Source organism: Micromys minutus (assembly GCF_963924665.1).
Source record: "Micromys minutus genome assembly, chromosome: 9".
NCBI classification, from domain to species: domain Eukaryota; kingdom Metazoa; phylum Chordata; class Mammalia; order Rodentia; family Muridae; genus Micromys; species Micromys minutus.
This window is the reverse complement of record NC_137978.1, coordinates 36,085,546-36,105,148: the sequence shown is the minus strand read 5'-3', so window position 1 is coordinate 36,105,148 and position 19,603 is coordinate 36,085,546. Positions and strand designations below refer to the sequence as shown.

At 45.0% G+C, this 19,603-nt stretch overlaps 1 pseudogene across 1 annotated transcript; it reads left to right on the top strand.

The window, feature by feature from the left end:
- The first annotated feature begins 6,124 nt into the window (after positions 1-6,124).
- On the top strand, positions 6,125-6,555 carry LOC308424077 (ribosomal protein uL24-like; annotated as a pseudogene). Its single transcript has one exon. The product of its transcript is annotated as a ribosomal protein uL24-like (transcript).
- The last annotated feature ends 13,048 nt before the right edge of the window (positions 6,556-19,603 follow it).

Below are 19,603 nucleotides of genomic sequence, written 5' to 3'. Positions count from 1 at the left end.
GATTCCAGCTGCTCGGGAACATGGGATGAGAGGATCATTCACTTCACGGGGTTTAGCAAAGCCCTGTCTCAAGAAGGAAAGGAAACCCTGCCCACATAGCCGTGAGAATAAAAACTGGCTCGTCACTGACTCACAGGTTCCACGGTTTGTTTTCTCGCTCATTATTCGGCCAGGTTAGAAAACCCCTCACACATATGTACCCAAAGTCACATAGGTAAATGGTCAGACTGATGATCATGGTAGAATGCATACTGAGCACGTGTGAGGGCCTGGGTCCAAACGCCAGGACCACATGCGTAAACACGCATGCGCGCCGTGAAACAATGAAACACCTCATACATCCAACAAAAAACAAAGTGCGGTTTTACAGTATTCACAAGACAGTTTACTAGGCCGTGGTCAAATGAAGCAACCAGTGTGGTAGATATCAACAAAGAATGTGGGACGTTTGATAAGGCAAAGCTGGTAGAGACTCGGGAGACAATGGGTACACACCTGAGGCTTAGGTGACTCCCAGTTCCCTGCCAGACTTGGAACACATGTGCCATGCTTCTCACATAAAAGAAATGTGACCACAGGTCACATAGGCTCAAGACAGAGGTCTCCATGCTAATAGGGTACCTAGAGGCCCAGAGGGTATAGCCAATAAGCTTTCCTTTCCTGACATCCCTCCAAGCTAAAGGTATTTAATCTCAGGCCCACACTACGAAATGGGGTATAGTTTTACACATCCACTTTCCGCCATGACAGTAAAAGCCTTAGAACCACGGACTGTCTCTTTCCATTGAGAACTGCCATGGGAGCTATAGAGAAGGCCTTTCCCTAGAGAGCTGCAATCTAATCTCCATAGAAGCCTCTCTGTGTTCCCAACCATAACTGCCAGTAAGCCAAGGACTCTCCCACTGGGACCAGCCGGAACTCTCTCTCCCTTCCCCTGACCCCCAGCCCTCGGGCCTCCATTCTCAGCTCTTCCTTGACTTCCAGTGGTGCCTACATGTCCAAGAGCCTGAGAACCCCAAGGCCCCAGCCTCACAGCAGACCCTCGAACTCTCTAACCAGTTCCAGCTTTCCTACATCTCAGACTGCACTTCCTACCCGCCCCCAGGGATGACTTGACGCTTCCCTAGGGCCCAGAACCTGCCCTGTGCTGTGTGAGATAAATGCAGTCAAACAACCCATGTCCCCCCTTCCCAAGCAGCCATGCCCTGTGGTGGAGCACAGAACCCTACAAAAGAATACATTCCAAACACAGTAAGGAGACAGAAAACCAAGCTGTAGAATAATATATAGAGTAAGGTACCATCTTCATAAAGATAACAGCTATGTAAAAAGCATGTCTATGGCACATACACAAGCCTAAGTATCCGAGACACACTGAGTTCATGTTACGTGTTAGAAAGGAGAGAAGGCCAGAAGTAAGGTTATCATGGTGTATATAGCTTTTGCCTCTACTTACAGTGTTTATTTCTTTTTTAAAAATCTAAAGCAAGTATGGGTGTCTTAGGGTCTTTATTCCTGCGCAAACATCATGACCAAGAAGCAAGTTGGGGAAGAAAGGGTTTATTCAACTTATACTTCTGTATTGTTGTTCATCACCAAAGGAAGTCAGGACTGGAACTCAAGCAGGTCAGGAAGCAGGAGCTGATGCAGAGGCCATGGATGGATGTCACTTAGTGGCTTGGTTCCCTTGGCTTGCTCAGCCTTCTTTCTTATAGAGCCCAGGTCTACCAGCCCAGGGATGGCACCACCCACAATGAGCCCTCTCACCTTTGATCACTAGTTGAGAAAATGCCTTCCAGCTGGATCTCATGAGGGCATTTCCTCAAGGGAGGCTCCTTTCTCTGCTATAACTCCAGCTTGTGTCAAGTTGACACACAAAACCAGCCAGCCAGTTCAATGGGTATAAAATATTAGCAACCATGATGAACACAGAAATGGGTGTTCGGTCCATTTTCTCTGTATGTTTGCATGCTTCTTTTTTTCTTTCTTTTTGCACTAGGAAGAATGCTTTGGAAACCATAACAACAACTGAACTATGAGGTAAGTTAGCTTTTTGTTGCTATAATAAACACTATGACCAAAAGCAGGTCGGGTGGGAAAAGGTTTATTTCACCTTATAGCCCTAGTCCTTTACTGAAGGAAGTCAGAGCAAGCACTTGAGGCAGGAACTGAAACAGAGGCCATGGAGGAATGCTGCTTACTGGCTTGCTCCACATGGCTTGCTCAGCCTTTTCTTATAGAACCCAGGCCCACCAGCCCAGGGTAACACAGCCTACAGTGAGATGGACACTCCCACATCAAATGTTGATCAAGAAAGTGAAAACTGGTTATGGGGTCAAGGCTACACTGCAAGGCTCTGTCCAAAAAGAAAAAGAGGAGGGGGAGAAGGAAGAGGGAGAGAAAAGAAAAGAAAGAGAGAGAGAGAATAAGAAGAAAAGGGCCACCTGGTGACTGGCTCACACTTTTGATCCCAGCATTAGGGAGACTGGGGCAGTTGGCTCTCTGTGAGTTCAAGGTTGACCTGGTCTACATAGTTCTAGAACAGCCAAGACTACATAATGAGACCATGACTAAAAACAACCAACCAACAAACAAAAACCAAAAAGAGCAAATAAAATGTAAAAATAAAATGGTTTATAATTTATGCGTGTTCTTCCATAGCTTCAGGTTATCTCTAGATCCCTTGGCACTCCCTTGGCGCTCCATGTAAGTTACTGTACATTCATAAGATGAACGTGAATGCCGTACTAAAAAGAATTAACGAGTTACCCATTAGTTGACTGAAGAATTCCTGTGGTAGTCATGGCTAGGTGATGAGACAAAAGCTCCTCGAGTCCTTTGGCAGCTTTTGTGCCCCTCAGTATTTCACAACAGCACAGATCACCTCAGTCAGATGGGCATCAGTAAGCACCTTCTGGTGTTAGAGCTCTCCATAGGCCTTGGGAACTGCAACCCTTAACTCTTGTACAGATCTAGTATTCTAGTTGGTGTGATAAAATACCATAAACAAGACAACTTATGGAAAGAAGGGCTTACTTTGACGTATTGATCTTGTGGGATAAGAGTCCCTCAAGGCCTGGAAGCATGGTGCCAGACAGAAGGCATGGCGTCTGGAGCAGAAACAGAGGCCTTGGATCTTCAAACACGAGTTTGGCAGAGAAAGCAAACCTAGAATAGAGGAACACTTAAACCCCAGTGACACACTTCCTTCAGCAAGGACACACCCCCTAAGCCTCTCCCAAGGGTTCAAATACTTAAGCCTGCAGGGGACATTTTCATTCAAACCATCACATACAGGAGGTTAGGATTTCTTAGCTCTTGGCAGCAATTGGCAGTGCAGCCTCTGGGCAGCCTAAGCTCTGGGATTCTTCAGCCCTGGACACAAGCAGTGCTTTATCTCCTGGTCTAGCAGTTTCTGAGATACTGGGCTGCCCCTAAAAGTTTGACAGCTCTCTGAAACTCTTCCAACAACCAGGATCTGAACTCTATTTTCTCTATCTATTTATAGCTTTCTTTAGCTTCAGCGCCTCATTGGCTTTATTTCTGCCTGCCCCCGCCCTCATTCCTGCCCCAGCTTCTATCTTGAATTGGTCATGTGTCTCTCCTTCAGCTGTCAATCTGAAGGCTGCCCTCCCTGCTCAGCCTGGCAATTTCTTATCTGACTTTGCACTGTTGATCTAGATTGTCATATGTCTCTGCTGCTTTGTGTTACCAGCTCAGCCCATGCTGCTAAAAAAGTGGTCAAGAGATCACTGGAGATGGTCTTAGGTTGTGTCCCCAGGAAGGCAGTACATAAGGATGTCTCCCACGCTGGCTATCCAAGTGAACTTTATGTAACAGACTGGGTGCTTGGATCAATCACAGCACAACTCACGAGCAATGAAGGTTTCCACCAATCACAACACACTTTGCCTAGGAACGGAGGGAAAGCAAGTTTGGGTCTGTATAAATTATAGCCTTACCTCTTTAGCACCAATGACATCGGCCCCTCTCTTAGGCCATCAAGGGACTCAAGGGATATGCTCCTAATCTGCTGGGATAAGGGTACTCTGGGTGGCTGACAGTTTTATCCTCACCATGGCCAGGACATCAAAGAACAGTCTAACAGCTGCCAATAGAGGGTCACATTGCCCCATCCTTCAAATGTTTCCTTAGTGACAGAAAATGACACTAGGCATGCTCCTGCTTAAGAACTTAGAGAATTCACCATTAACACTACCAATAATTTTAAGAGATTTCAACAGTATTTTAGCAACTCTTTCTTATAAGAATAAGTTATTTGCTTTAGTGTGTGTGTGTGTGTGTGTGTGTGTGTGTGTGTGTGTGTTTGCCTCCATGTATGTTTGTACACCACATGCATGCAATGCCTGAGGAGGCCAGAAGGTGTCATATTCTCTGGAATTAGAGTGATAGATAATTGTGAGCTGCCATGTGGATGCTAAGAAACAAACTCTAATCTTCTAGAAGAGCTGAAATCCTCTTAGCCCCTGAGCCATCTCTCCAACCTCTGTTATAGCACCTGTTTAGTGGTCCAGAGAGTTTCCTTCACCCACAACTCACCCCACCCCCTCATCTGCCCACATCCACACCTGTGTCCCTCCCACACACACCTATGTCCTGCCCACACACTCCTCACCCCTGCCTTCTATCTGGTAAGAGGAGAAAGGTTTACTTTGTGGAATATTTTGGAGTGTTTAGTGCTAGTTGCTTGGACCCATGTGGTTTGCACATCATGGTGTTGGGAGCTTGTCTGCTCTCGCCTCCTGGCGGACATAAGGGAGAGAATAGTGGGAAAGATCAGGACAGAAATAGCCCCCAAAGTCATCCTTCTCAGTTACCTGCTTTCTCCAACTAAACCCCCACTCCTACCCTTCACCACCTCCTAACACAGACCTCATATTTTGAATCTGTAAAATATAGGACCATTCACGAGTCAGAGTCTTAAGATCGAATCCCCGTCTGAAAACTACCATCACAGACACATCTAGAAATGCTCGTTGTTAACAAACATCCTAAGGCATTTCTCAACCTAGTAACACTGACATACTGCTCAGAAGTATGACCAGAAAAATGTGTGTACATTTAGCACACATGGAACTTTTTTTCTGAATATTTTTCATTTAGGTTGACAGGAGCCATGGACACAGTCTTTAGACACGGGGCTGACTATGCAACCCAGAGGACAACAGCTTGAGAAGCATGCAGTGCTTTTGTTTTGGTGTTTCTTGCTTGTTTTTTGGTTTTTTTCTACCTGAAACCTCTGCAAGGTTGTGTGTTGACCTTTTGCTTTCCGGTATCTACTTCCTTGCCGTTTGCTAGTAGAAGTTTTCCAACATCCTCCCTGCCATATAGCTTGGATGTGATGTGGCTTTTTTTTTTTTTTTTTAACTTTTCCTTTGCCAACGTTTTATTAAGACTTTGAAATCTGTGCTCATACATTTGTGACCTATACATGTCCTATTTTCTTAAAATTTGTTTATTTTATGTATGAGTACATTGTTGCTGTCTTCAGACACACCAGAAGAGGGCATCAGATCTCATTACAGATGGTTGTGAGCCACCATGTGGTTGCTGGGAATTGAACTCAGGACCTCTGGGAGAGCAGCCAGTGCTCTTAACCACTGAGTCATCTCTCCAGCCATATACACGTTCTTTTTTAAAATACAGGTTTTGTGCACACACAAGGAAACTTAGCACATTGCAACTCAGATCTGCAAAAGAAGAGAACACTTGTTACTTTCTGTAAGGAGTCCTATCTTCCACAGGGAGAAATAGTTTAAGTGCAGTTTTGTATCTATGTGTTTAAATCGAATTTAGTTGGAAATTCCTGCTTCTTGGAGATGGAGAGGTGCAGAGGCGTCACATACAGGAATAGTTAAGAACATGCATTGCTCTTCTAGAGGGCCTGAGGGCAATTATCTAGTGAGCCACTTGGGACTCCAGCCTTGGGGGATCTGACACTTCTGGTCACCATGAACACCCACACACATGGCATGCACTTGTATATACACTCACACACACACACACACACACACACACACACACACACACACATATACACATGTATACATGATTAAAATAAAGTATCTCTTTCCTTTTGTAGCCACTGCTAGATCACAATAGAATGAAGTTCAGTCCCTTCGTGACTTCTGACCGAAGTAAGAACCATAAACGGCATTTCAATGCACCTTCTCACATCTGAAGGAAGATTATGTCTTCCCCTCTTTCCAAAGAACTGAGACGGAAATCTAATGTGTGGTCTATGCCTATTCCAAAGGATGATGAAATTCAGGTTGTTCGAGGACACTACAAAGACCAGCAGATGGCAAAGTGGCCCAGGTGTGCAGGAAGAAATACGCCATATACGTCTAACGAGTCCAGCGGGAAAAGGCTAATGGCACAAATGGGCATGTGGGCATCCATCCCAGCAAGGTGGGTATCACCAGGCTAAAGCTGGACAAGGACTGCAAGAAGATCCTGGAGAGGAAAGCCACGTCCCGACAAGTAGGTCAGGAAAAGGGCAAATACAGGGAAGAAATAATGGAGAAGATGTAGGAGTAGAGGCATTGCATACAGAACGTTCACTAAAGACTGTTTAAGTTAAATAGTTAAATATGTGTGTCATATTTCCTGCTGTCTATCATACCCCTGGCCTCAATTTCAGGCCTCACATTGTCTGTGGCCTTCCTTAAGAAGTTCCTTGCCCCAAGATGTAACCCAGAGGAAGGGGATTTATCTAGCATGCTCAAGGCCCTGGGTCCAAACCCTGGACTCCCCACCACCCAAATTCTAACCAGAAAAAAAAATGGATTGGGGTAGGAGAGATGGTTCAGCGGTTAAGAGCACTGGCTGCTCTTCCAGAGGTCCTGAGTTCAGTTCCCAGCACCCACAATGCCTTTGTCTGGTCCAACAATCCAATCCACTATCCAGTGCCTTCTTCTGGTCTCCAGGTGTATACACACAGACAAAGAACCTGTACCCATAAAAAAATAAAAATAAAAATAAAAAGAAGGAAAAAGAAAAAGTTCCTTGTCTAACTGATGATGTAAACCAAGGAGAAGCTAGATACACTAGGCCACCTTTTCCTTTTGTGTATCTATTTTTAACGAAGTCACATTATGTTGCCCAGGCTGGCCTTTAACTCCTGGGCTTAAACAAATTTCCTACCTCAGTCTCCTAGTAGATGGGACTATAGGTGTGCCCCACTATGTTGATGCTTAATTACTGAGACCCAACCCATCACCCATGCATTCCTTTTGATTCTCATGAGGTTCCTCCTAGTCCCTTTCTGTCCCCTTAGGGACTGAAGGGACTTTTGACTGATTTATTCTCAGCCCTGTTGGTAGTAGACTGGGGGCAGGGGGGACTACACTCGGACCTTTCTTTTCTTGGCATTGCTACCACCCTCAAACTTAATTTACTACCCAAAACCAGTGCAGAATTGTTCCAAGGGGTCTGGATCTCTTCCCCTGAAAAACAGAAAGTGGAAGCCAGCTCCCAAAGAAGAAAGTGGACACCAGCCATGTTTGGAGATCTCCCAAGAACCAGCTTTTCTTTGCCTCCCACTCTCTGACTCAAGTGTGCACTCTAAAAGGATAGTGTGTGTTTCTTTTTGTTTTTTTTTTGGAGCTTCCTCTCCCAAGGACTCTTTTTCTTCCTCACTGGCACTTGCTGAGTTCTATTCCAAGACAATAATAGTACAGGCAAGAGAATGGGGGAGATAGAACCCAAACTGTGGAGGATTTCCTTTAAAAATACCTTCACTTACTCATTGCTGGAATCAGATCAGGATGTTTACTGAACAGCCCGGCAAGTAGGTTGAGAAATGTTTTGAGACAAAGAAGTTGACTATTCTAAAAGCCTGCCAGAGCAGAAGTCAGGGGATGCTTATCCAAAGTCTGTCTTTGCTGTGAGCTGATTTAGGAGTGATTATGTGTGCAGCAGACAAGTATTTCCAGACTGGTGGACACCTTCTGACAGTGGATGGGCCCAGCGGATCCAGTTCTCTAAGACCTAGCCAAGAGATAATGTTCCGTTCTGTAACTCTCAAGAACAAAGATCATGATTTCTTTAGGCCGTTCCTCACCCACGTGGTCCATGTGATGCTCCTAATGCAAGGAGTTACAAGGCAGACAGGCCAGAGTCAGCAACTGCCCTGAGGCTCACTTTGCAGATTGAAAAACTCAGGGCAATGAAAGTGTGCATATCTGATTGACCCCAGGGAGTTGGGAGTGTGAATCCAGCATGCATTCTGATCTCAACTATAGGCTTGCTACTTCAATTTACATCTAAGACATTTATAGTCACATGCTTTTCTAAATGAAGGACCAAATCATAGCAATAATCTCCCATTATGCTAACAGGAAAGCAAGCTGCATGCTTTCTAATGCGCTTGAATCAGCTTCCTAATATCTAGACTGTTAACTGTGACATACCATACTCATGCCCCATGCTGCCTTGGTTCTGAATGTTCCAATAACTCAGTAGAACACATCACATTGTTGTCATCTTACCAAAAAATAAAGGGAGGCAAAGAAAGAATATATTTGGATATGAGCAAGGCCACCATGACAAAAGACTACCAAAGGGCAGGGAGGGACGTGAAAAAGGTACAGGCTTATTTCTCTCAAACTACAACAGAGACAAGCAGAAAGCCCAGAGTGGTAGGAAATTCCGCCCTGCAGGGTTATCCGGAAGCAGTACCTTCTGTCTGGCTACTGCACTGTCACCCAAGGTGTTGTCCTTATAGCTGACATGTCCACCACACGTCCACCACACGCCAGTGTACCGCCTGTGGGCAGGGAGAAATGAAAGATGGCGGACATGCAGTTTTCTACAAATACTTCAGCTTACTTCCTGTTGTCTAAAGATGTAATTCACTGCAAAGGAAGCCGAAGAAATGTACCCTCTGGCTGTAAGGCCCAGGTCAGATGAGTGGTAGTGGCGGTTCTACGGAGGAAGGACGCCACTGAACATGGAGGGTCACAGGCATGTCCGTCACTGTGTTCAACGTGTGACACCTTCCTTCCAAATTCCAAGTCGTGTGCCCAGATGGAAAGCCACAGATTTCTCTTGTAGATTAATCAATTCAGAGTAAGCACAAAGGGGAGGGGCTTTGGGGGAAGATGTCACCGCCCTTCACCTCTTCGTCTCTTGCAGCTTAGACAGATGAGAAGGCCCCGGCTGCACAGTTCGTATCTGACTTTAAGTAATGGACTTCCGGCAGAGCGTGTGCTGGAGGAGGCAGGTACTCAGAAAGGAGGAACCGGGAATTTCCATGACTGAGGAGCCACCACAGCACCGAGGGACAAATAAGGTCTTGTATTTAATTTGCTTTTTAAAATGACGTTCAAGGAAATGTTATGCCTAACTAATCCAATGTATTCAATTAAAGGATGTATCCAGGGGCTGGAGAGATGGCTCCGCAGTTAAAAGCATTGGCTGCTCTTGCAGAGAACCCAAGTGTGGTTCCCAGAAGCTCACGGCAGCTCTCAACCTTCTGTAATTCCAGTTCTAGGGGATCTGACAACCTTTTCCTGGGGCTTCTATACACAGCGGGCATGCACTCGGTACACAAACACACATGCAGGCAAAGCACCCATACCTACTAAAGTAATAAATAAATAAATGATGTAGTCAAAATCGTACAAAGATGTTCCCATTCCGATGTCTCTACTCACACCCCTCCAGGAGCCCATTTTTCATTTACAAGACAGGAGTGATACCGTTTTGAAAGGCAGCTTTCATCCACTATGAGACTGTCGTTAGGCCCAGCATACTCAGGGAAAGTTATTTATCTTTTTGTCTAAACTGTAGAGCACTGGAACTAGAGAAATGGTTCTCCACTAGCTGCATACATCATAAAGTTCTAGAAAAACGCCTTGAGCTATTGTTGAACCCGGTGTGATTTGTTGTTCCCTGGCCCTGCTTTCTTTCTTTCTATTAATATTAACTGTCTTCCCACTCATTCGCTTTGCTGTCATCCAGCTTTACCAGCAGTCATGCAAGAGGGGGGTGGTGATAGTAAGGACAATTCATAAAGAACTTCTTTTTAATGATACTGTTTCTTAATTCCAATTTTCTTCTACTTGGGAAAAAAAATCACAGTTATTTAACCTTAGGCTGGGCACATTCACCTTTTCTGCTCTGTACTGCTTATGTGCCTGTCTTCAGCTGGCCAGATGGTACAGATGTAGAGGACAGGCTTAGAGAGTTGTCATGAACCGATAAACCTGGATAAAGGCCTTAGCCTTTCATATTCAGGGACTGTTTGGCTAGACTAGGAAACCAACCACAAGAATAAAGTAAGCTGCCTGTTCTATATTACCACTCTAAACACCACTTAGAGTGAGAGAAAACTGAGAGTTTTTTTAAAAATGAGATTTATTTCATTTTTAATTATGTGCATGTCCTTGTGTGTGGATGTGCATGTGAGCTGCAGGTTCCCATGGAAACTGAAGAGTGTCAAAGTCCCTGAAGCTAGAGTTACATGTGATTGAGAGCCACCCAGCATGGGTTCTGGGAACCAAACTCAGGTCCTGTGTAAGAGAAATAGCTGTTCTTAACCACTGAGCCACCTCTCCAGTTTGAGACTCCCCCGCCCACCCCAAAAATAAGTTTTAGGGAATAGTTGATTGCTTATTTACTTATTTAGTGCCAGAGTCTCACTGTGTAGTCCAGGGTGGCCTCCAACTTGCCATCCTCCTGCCTCAACTTTCCTAGTGCTGGGATTATAGGTGCATGTCACTACTCCCAGCTTTAGAAGACTTTATTAAGGAGCATCACTGCCTGCATTCTATCATAGGCTATGTGTGGCAGCACACTTAGGCAGGAGGATTCAGAGTGCAAGACCACCATGGACTTGTGTTAAGACACTGTCTCAGCTTGAAGTGCGAGGGTGGGCAGATAGCCAGGAGGACCCCCACCTGCTCAGAGGAGAAGGGGAGAGGGACTGGAGGAAAGGTGCCCAGGAGGTGGACAGCGAACAAGTAAAAAATTAAATTAAATTTTTAAAAAAGAAGTTAGATGAAACATTTTTTTTTTAAAGAAGACATTGTCTCGGGGCTGGTGAGACATCAGGGCATTGTTCCTACGGCAGTGTTGGGGGGAGCAGCAGGGAACACGGCAGACACATTCACACAAGGCTAAACTCTCCTGCGTTCTCCTGCTTGCAGCCAGCATTCAGCAAGCTCTGTGATTTCTTGGCGCCCAAAGCAGATCTCAGAAGTGAAAACGTTCCAGAGAAGAAGGGGGTAGAGGATGGTTTACCGGTCAGCTGTCAGTGAATCGTTCAGAGAGTGAAGCATTGAGACTCACAAGCGAACACTATTCACAGCCTTTGGAGATGTGGTCAGAGAGGCTTTGATCTCCAGCTGTGTATGTATGTCCAGTGTCTAAAACCTGCCTCCTATGGGAAAGATATGAACGATGCTACGGGCTCAAGGGGTACAGAGACGTGGTGAGAAACATGTGGACTGGACCAAAGCATTTGGGAGTACTTTGCAAGAACAAAGGTTTGGGGGATGGCATGTGGTTTTTTGTTTGTTTGTTTGTTTGTTTGTTTGGTTGGTTGGTTGGTTGGTTGGTTGGCTGGTTTGGTTCATTGTTGATGCTTTGTCCTAAGAGTCCTGGGCCTGTCTTCGAAGGAAAAACAGGAGAATGTTCCCTACCTGGTGACTGACATTCCCGAGCTGAAGCAGCTGGCTTACACTTACAAGTGCATCAACATGACATTGCAAATCATGGGCAAAATCAACTCCCTTGCGGTCACCGAGTGTGAGAAACGTGGTCTGTGACTTGGTGGTTTGTTGTACATTAGGATATAACCAATATTGAAGTGGTAAGTAACTGGCCATGTTAACAAAACCAGGGGCTGCCACACTTGGTGAGCAGGGACCCCCTTGACTGAGAAATAGTCAGTCCAGGATTTCTAAAAGAAATATCTTTACTCCTGCAGGAGGTGATCGCTTTACAGATTCCCCCAGCAGTTCAAGACCCTGCGGAACCACAGACTCTGGACAGAAATACGTGAATACAGGGTCCTGTGCCCTCTCCTTCACACCATGGGATACATCTGTATGGAGACGGTTCTTTTCTAGATTTCCTCTACCTTTCTGCTCTTAAACTGCTTCTCTGCTCTGAGAAGCCCAGCTACCTGCCTTCACTGAATATACCTCAGGCTGAGGCGGGCGGGACAGCAGGTCAGTGGATTTTCACCGGAAGGTGCAGCTTCTCCGCATCAGCGCAGCTGCACCACAGTCTGAGCTTATGGAGCTGCAGACCCAGGCTGGGGCACTGAAGCTTTCAGCTTTGGGGGTCATTCTACCAACACACAGTCCCAGGGGTTCAAAATCATCCTGGAAAGCAAACATCAGAATGCACACTAATCTCCTTATAGTGAGCTCGGGGGTGGCAGGAGCCAGTGATTTTTATTAGGCTCTTTTGATCAACTCAACTTCTCCTTATTGATAAGGGTGGCCGGCCAGCCTTGCCATCTGACATCCTAAGCAGACTTGTTTCCCTAAAAGCATTCCTTTATTCTGCATTGTGTCCTGGGTCTGCCTTAGGAGAGATAGGAAAAGTCCCAGGAAAACTGGAACTGTCTTCCTCAGTGTTTCTCAACCTGTGGGACCCGTAGGAGTTCAAGCCATGTTTTGTAGGAGACACCTAAGACCACCAGAAAACACAGAGATTTGCATTGCAATTCATAACAGCAAAATTACAATTATGAAGTAGCAACAAAAATAACTTTATACAGCGTGAAGAACTGTATTAAAGGGTTGCAGCATTGGGAAGGTCGAGAACCTCTGGCCTACCGAACTTATGGAGCTGCAGGAGCTTGCTTCAGGAAACAAGGTCAGGGCAAAGGCTACAAATATTACCGACTGCCACAGGCACCCCAATATCTTCCTTGCAGTCTACCTTGCAAAGCTATGTCAGTCCCCTGCTTGCCTCCCCCAAAATGTCTATCAATAAAAATGTGGGTGGGAGGCTCTACGCTCTTGGTTCCAATAACACGAAGAACTGTTTGATCTTCCGGGCTTCGCAGAGCATCCTTCAGCATCATTGCCTTTCCAAGCCCATCCCTTCTTCCTGGCTATGCCTTCCTGTGTTTCCTTTGCTTTCCTTGAATCTATGCATGTGTGGAGCCTCTTTACTCCTTAGACAGATTGCTCTCTGTTTATTATAGTCTGTTTTGACATGATTAACATTTGATCCTCTGCACATCTGGCAAATACTCTTGTTTGGGATCACTGGTGATTTTTTTATAAAGACTCACTTTCTTTGCTTTGTCTTCAAAGGTCTTCATCTCCATAATCTTCTCTGACAATGTATATTGAATGCTGGAAATGAGAGAGGCAATCCTGACTGGAATTTCTGGTTGTAAAAAGCTCTGGCCCAGATGACTCCCCACCCCAATCCCCCTAAAAGTAGTAGGTTATGAATCAATGGATTCAATTGGGCATTGATAATAATAGGGAAAAATAGTTAATACAGACCATTTTTTTGTTCATTGTTTTCAATATAGGGTCATAACTATTCATTCACATAGCACCTTCACTGCCTCAGGCAGAGTGTGTACTCTGGAGATGACTTGAGATACTCCAGAGGTTGCATGTAGGCTATGTATAAATACTCTGTCCATTATACAAGAAGTTTGAGCATCTATAGGAATTGGAAGGGTCCTGGAACCAGTTCTCCAGAGATAGAAGAAGTCACTGGGTGTGTCCAGGCTATACCAGCACCCAGGATAGGTGTGTGTGTGTGTGTGTGTGTGTGTGAAGGAATTAGATTCCCTAGAGCTGAAGTTACAAGTGGTTATGAGCCACCCAGTGTAGATACTGAGAATCAAATTGTAGTCCTTTGAGCCGAGCCATTTCTCCAGCACCACAGGACCTAGCTTCAAACTTTTGTATGTAGCTGAGGATGACCTTGAACTCCTGATTCTTACACCTCTACCTCCCAAGTGCTAAAATTACAAGTATGTGCCAAGACTGGCTAAGAGGAAGTTGCCGACCAATCTGATCGCCTAGAACCCAGACTTCTTTCTTGTACTCACAAAATGTTTTGTTGTTCTGTCCAAGTAGCCTAGCCTGCCCTTGACCTTGCCTCAGCCTTGTTAGTACTAGAAAGACATGCACATTCTACACACATGGCTTCACACAACACTTCCAATACTACACGTGCATATCTCTTCTTCAACAAGCATTTACCCAAGTCTCTGTAGTTATTTACACGGGGGTCTCACAATTCAATTCAATCTTGACACTATTTACCTGACATTAGGATTAGATCCCACAGTAAGGGTTCAGTCGCTAAGACTCTTCAGGTGCTAGTCTTTGCCTGCAATCCTGACTCTGGCTACAAACTGTGGATTTCCAATCACTGTGTCATCAGGACTGATAACCTGCTAGAATAGCCCACTGAACTCCAGGAATCATCTTGTTCACAGCTGCCAGTTTATTATGAAGGATCCAATTCAGGAGCAACCAGGGGGAAGAAAGACATACATCTGGGGCATCTGCACAAGCCCAGAACTCTAAGAAGGTCCATGGGGTCTTATGGATTCTTCATTAAGTAGGCATTGTTGCTTATCTCATTAGCCAGGGAACCCTCAACCTTCAGCTCTTTCCTCCTCCTAGGGATGGGTGTGGGTGGGGTTGCAAGTTCCCACCTTCTAATCACGCGGTTGATTGCTCTGGTAACCAGCTCCCCACTGGGCATTCCAAAAGTCACCCCATTAACATTAAAATGTGGTAGTTATGAGCAGCTACCCCCCTCCCCTCCTGTTCTTTTTACATCTCTCACTCCTGAGGCTGATTCCAGAGTCTGGAGACAAAAGAAAAAAAAGAAAGGCAAGAAAAAAGGAAGGAAGTCAGGGAAGGAGGGAGGGAGGAAGGGAGGGAGGGAGGGAGGGAGGAAGGGAGGGAGGGAGGGAGGAAGGAAGGAAGGAAGGAAAGAAAGAAAGAGAATGAATGAATGAATGAATGAATGAATGAATGAATGAAAGAAAGCCAAATGTACCCAAAGATGTTTCTACCACTTAATAAATTGCAAGGACTTTAGAAAGTGTATCTGGGATCTATAACAAAGACTAAAATAGGAGTTTGGTTTCGTTATTACTATGTTTACATACTGATGTGTGGAGCTTGTGTACCAATAGTGAGCACGCGCAGGTAGAGGATAACTTGCAGTAGATTCTCTTTTCATGTGGGTCAGGGGAATTGAACTTGTATTGTCAGGCTTGGGAATAGTGTTTTTGCCTGCTGAGTCATCTTGCTGGTCCCTAAAATATACTTCTTATCATCATACAGGACTTAAGTAGTCCACTTTTTCCCTAGGAGTTAGTGTTGCTCTGTTAAAAGGTGATTGCCCAGTTCCTGCTGTGAAAACCTAGTCGAAGCACAAGGCCCTTTACATTGTAAGAGACTCTAACTCACAGAGAAACAGACTCTGGAAGCAGAGTTGCCCCTCCCACTTTCAGACCCAAGCAAATCTGTGTTAATGTCTTCTCGGGCCCCTTGTGTAGGATGGACTGCAGCAAAGAGGGGAGAGATGAAGAGTGAAAGCGGTGTGCCTTTGAGAGCAGCTAGAAGGGCTGCTGTCTCCAAAAGAGGTTTCCAGAAGTTTCTAACATTTGTCTCACGATACAAAGGTGCCTGTGGTAGAAAGAGAAACTCAGCCATGGGCGGGCCAGCTACAACAAGCTCAATGGAAACTCAGGCTGACTGCTTCAGCTTTCCCGGTCAGTTTCTCCAGGACACTGTGAGCACTCAGTTTGATGAGCTTGTCTCTTTCTGTTGCTGTTATTTCCTTTAGGTGGAAGTCTTTTCCATAGGGAACAAGGGATGAGCTGCTCTGCCCAAGACTGCTGGGAACTCTGCATGGCTTTCTCAGTGGAGCTTCCTCCATTGGTTTCTGCTGGATGCTTTGAACAATGCACTTGATGATGCTTTGCTGTCTCCCTGTCAGATACAAGTTACTTATTCTTTCGCTTTGGCTTGCTGTATACTTAAAACCTCACTTCAAAATTGAGAATATGGCTATGACAGAGCATTCTCTATACCACACAAAATAGGTCTCCAAATAGTACAAGCTCAGCTGAGTGTAGTGGGCCTGCTCCTGAAGAGCATGGCACTTCACTATGCCTGGAGTCAGGCAGGATCTCATCCCTTTCCCTGCAGGCAGTCTGAGTATACTGTCTCCACATTTGCCTTGGGAGAGAACCCAATATTTTGGCTGAACTCTGCCCTCCAGGTTACTACTTATTAGCCACACTGAGAATAAGATGATCTTTTGGTTCCTTTGTTGGGGGGGTATGTATGTGCACATGCACACTTGTGTGGTATTACTGCACATGCACCTCTGTGCACATGTGTGGGGAACTTGGAGGTCAATGTCAAGAGTCTTCCTCAATTGATTTCTAACTTATTTGAGATAGAATCTTTGAACCTGGATGTGATGGTTTGCATATGCTTGGCCCAGGGAGTGGCACTATTAGAAGGTGTGCCCTTGTTGGAGGAAGTGTGTCACTCTGGAGGTGGGTTTGGAGACACTCCTCCTAGCTGCCTGAGGATGCTTAGTCTGCTCCTGGCTTCCTTTGGATGAAGATGTAGAACTCTCAGCTCCTCCTGCACCATGCCTGCCTGGATGCTGCCATGCTCTCACCTTGATGACACTGGACTGAACCTCTGAACCTGTAAGTCAGCCCCAATGAAATGTTGTCTTTTATAAGACTTGCATTGGTCATGGTGTCTGTTCATAGCAATAAAACCCTAACTAAGACACTAGAGTTCCCCAGTTTAGCTAGACTGACTGGCCAGCAAGCTCCAGGGATCCTCCTGTCTCTGCCTCACCAGCACTGGGTTTGTAGGTAAGTCTGCTGTACCTGGTTTTTTACGTCAGTTACTGGGTATCTGAATTCAGATCCTGAGCTTGCAAAAAAGCATCTTACTGACTGAGACATCTCCCCAACCCCAGCCTTTTGTTTTCTGTTCCATTTCTTTCTTGTGTGTTTTTTCCTTAGGAGTCCTAAAGAGAAGAGAAATGATTGGCAAATCAAAATGTGTAACAGATTGGATTATAGGTCACAATTTCTTGCTATCAAGGGAAGGGTTGTACCTCCCAACCTTGATGATGATGATGACGTCAGGCTTAGCCAGACATTCCTGTTTTGGTGAAGAGTTTTGAGAAAATCCAGCACCCAGACAGAAGCACTGAAAGTCAATGTGTGGCTTGACTGCTTTTCCTCTCCCATAGGAGGCCAACACGAACCAGACACAGAGTTTGTGTTCCTGGCATCTCTTCTCCCTTTGGTCCTCCTAAGACAGCCCCAGTTTTGCTCCAGTATCCATCCACCTCTACATGACTCTGTGCATAGGGAGGGAAGCCCATTTTCCAGACATAGAAGAATCAGCAGTAATTTAAAGTTATGCATGGTGGATCCTCACTCGTTCCTACCATGAAGCTGAAGTTTTCCTAGGAAGCCACATCTCTGTTTAAAATCCTACAAACTCTCAGTCCTCAGCAGAATGGAGCATCAATCACATTTATAGAGAAATAGAATGTTGCAAGTTGAAAGCCACAGTTTTCTTGGACTACCTTAGGCCATTTACTTTGGTTCTCTGTATATGATGTAAAACTCTCGTGACGATTAGGTAAACCATGGGGATGCATTTTGAAGCATAACAAACTCTAGTCTCCAGTGTTCCACCGATGGGTTTGATAAATGTGTTGACTTAGGATCTTCCTTGTTCTGTGTCGTTCAGGATGACTTGAGTCTGTATTCCCGGGCCATGGTAAAATAAACAATGTTCCTGTATCCTTGAAAGCAGAGAGATGTTATTTCATGCTGACACTAGTGACTGGTTTGGGTGTGGGAGATCTGTCCGGGGCCTTCTCAGAAAGGCTTTCTTGATGCTAAAAAGCCACGTGGAAAGTGTCAGTCTTGACTTGTGCTGGATGCTGTGTGGTTGTGACTCTTGGTCTCATCCTATGGGTGTCCAAAGGAGCTATGTGGAAAAAGATGGCTCCCTGCTCTTAGTGAGAAGTTAAGTGAATAGACTGTAGAGGCCACTTACCCCCAATTTTCTTTGATATGAGATAATACCTCCCCCTATTGTTGAAAATGGACCTAGAATAGAGGGTTTCCCTGTAGGAACGTAGACATGGAAGTAAACAGCATCCTATTATATTACTGAAGCTCAGGAGACATCAGGGTTGGGTTTGAGTTTAGAAATCATCTGCAAAGAAGTATTACATAAGTAATACGTGTTAATTGGCATTACAATAACAAAATACTTTAATCAGCTTAATATAAGGCAAAAGATTTATTTTCATCATAGTTTTGGAGTTTTTGATCCAGGGTTGGTTGACCTACTGTTTTGGGGCCTATGACAAGACAGTTTGTCCCGGGACACTTGGCAGAGGAGGCTGCTCACATGGCATAGCATTCAGAAGACAAAGAAACCAAGGAAGGGCTGATGCCTCTGCTTCCAGTGATCTAATTTCTTCCACTGGATCCGTTTCTTAGGTGTTCTACCATCCATCTCCTGAAAGCTTGACAGACTGATGGCCAAGACCTTGAAGCACATGGGTCTCCAGGGGACACTCATCCAAACCCCAGCATTACACATCTTAGACATATTAAAAAAATAAGGTCATGTTTGGGGGAGCTACTTCCATGTTTGAGGAATTTTGATGATATAATAAAACACCCATAATGGAATATGGCACATTTTTAGGTTTTACAGCTGGCTTCCGGGAAGAGGGTTTCCAGATTTTATGACCTGCCTTAGGAAAAAGAATTCTGGTTTGTATACTTGACTTGAAGAAGAAAGGGCTATGGGTGTTACTAGGTCAGGGGGTTCAAAGTCACCCCAGGCTATATATCAAGTTCTAGGCCAATCTGGGTTACATGAGACCCTGAGTCTCCAAAAGCAATAAAAATTGCTGTGGAAAACTGGTTGGGCACACCTTTAATTCCAGCCCTTGGGAGGGAGAGGCAGGCAGAGCTCTATGAATTTAAGGCTAGACCCTTTGTACCTCCCATCCCATCCTCAAAAACCATGCAACCTCAATAGCAAAGACAGGAGAGGGCATCTTGGCTTGGAGTGGAGCAGTGCTATAAATCCCCTTTGAAACGTGCTAATTATAAGACACTGGGTTACAGTTCCATCACTAAGAAAATGCATTGGGGCCTAGGGGATGTTTTTGCAACATTGTTGCCTCAAAAACTTTTTTTTTTTTTTAAAGTTCATTGTATACAGAACTTCCCCAGAGGAATATCTTAGTGGACAGGATATTTGCAGTTGAACATTCACCCTACCAGAGATGTCTTGCTATTGCTGAGTCGAGCTTGAAACTGTAAGATTTCTTTTACAAAAGAAAGAAAAAGGAAAGAAGGAAGAAATGCTTTAGGGAGAGCAAGATAGCTGATTAAGTAAAAGTGTTGTTGGACAAAGCTAGTGACTTCAATTTTCTCTCAGAAGCCTACCATGGGGGGAACCTATTCCCAAAAGTTGTTCTGCAAGCCCTGCAAGTTCCTTGTGGCATCCATGTGCCCCTGCGCTTCAAACACATATCATAGGTGCACAGAACATCG